This window comes from Sinocyclocheilus anshuiensis, unplaced genomic scaffold, assembly GCF_001515605.1.
Source record: "Sinocyclocheilus anshuiensis isolate Anshui unplaced genomic scaffold, SAMN03320099.WGS_v1.1 scaffold702, whole genome shotgun sequence".
NCBI classification, from domain to species: domain Eukaryota; kingdom Metazoa; phylum Chordata; class Actinopteri; order Cypriniformes; family Cyprinidae; genus Sinocyclocheilus; species Sinocyclocheilus anshuiensis.
The window spans coordinates 366,686-367,842 of record NW_015548184.1 but is presented as its reverse complement, the minus strand read 5'-3'; the positions used below and the strand labels follow the sequence as shown (position 1 = coordinate 367,842).

Sequence of the window (1,157 nt, the reverse complement as noted above, 5' to 3'; positions counted from 1 at the left end):
CATGTATTTTTTTCTCTCTCTATTTAACAGCATTAACTTACAATGAAATACGTCTTCGTTCAGGTAGACTGAATGTTTTCCTGCCTTGCTAAATGTTGGGCTCATGATCAATAAGTTGCATTCGCTCAAACTGATTTTGTAAAATCAAAACGCGCACAGTAAACCTGGGTGCAGTCGCGCTCGCTGTGAAGCGGGAGCAACCGGCAGAGGATTCCGCTTGGTCTTAAAGCCTTCTTCAAACGCCTACGTTCACAAATAACAATGATTTTCGCAAAGAGAATGATTAATTATCAATTGAGAATTTGATATTATTATGGTCTGGTGAAAATAATAATATGGACTGCGAGAAAATAATAAATAAAAGAGTAGGGCTGCTGTGAGTGCAGGCAGCATATTTCAACCCAGTAGCATGACAACACACCGGCCTTCGCGGCCAAAAAAACAGGCCGGCCCACCGGGAATCCTCCCGGTGCTCCCGATTAGCCAATCCGGGCATGCATGGAGAGCATGTAGTGCCTGTTGACTGTAGAGCGCAGGCGCAGATCACTCTGCTCACTGGAGCGTGTGGAGTGTATCCTGTTCTTTTGTCTCTCCACCTGTCCCGTGCGTAATTTCACTTTCATAATACCGGTGATCGACAAAGGTGCGTGCATTCTTTTATTTCCAGCAAAGATGGGCATGTAAATGGTTAGAATATAAACTTTAAGAAAAACTTTACAATGTTATCGCCTTATATAACAACTTTAAAAATATTTATCTGTTCATAGAGAACGCCAGCAACTCGTCGATTTTTTTTTTGCAGTTATTCCTAGTAGGGTAAACACTTAAATTATTACAGTTACCGTTCTTGAATTAGCAAAAATGTTAATAAATTTAGACAAAATAATAGCTGTGACTAATTATCTGAAGTTGAATGCAAATTGTAGGCTGTTTCTGCTGACTACAGTAAAATATTAAAGTTTTCTTTTTTTTCTATTCACTTACAACTCCTTTGTTACAGTTTTTTTTAATATATATTTAGTTTGGCTTGCACATAATTATATATTTAAAATATGTTGTATGTTTCAATTGTGGATTGAATATGTGTTTAAAATAGTGCTTCCCACTTCAGTTATTTAAATATTCTAGCCTGAGCTGTTCAGAAAGATTTTTTTTTT

The 1,157-nt window shown here is 37.3% G+C and overlaps 1 protein-coding gene across 2 annotated transcripts in view; it reads left to right on the top strand.

Annotated features, from left to right (window-relative positions):
- The first annotated feature begins 552 nt into the window (after positions 1 to 552).
- dennd3b (DENN/MADD domain containing 3b) overlaps positions 553 to 1,157 on the top strand; it is an 18,241-nt gene continuing 17,636 nt past the window's right edge. For both annotated transcript variants that reach the window (XM_016507926.1, XM_016507925.1), the window contains exon 1: positions 553 to 643. The gene's annotated coding sequence lies outside the window, so the exon portion shown is untranslated. The remainder of the gene's footprint in view (positions 644 to 1,157) is intronic.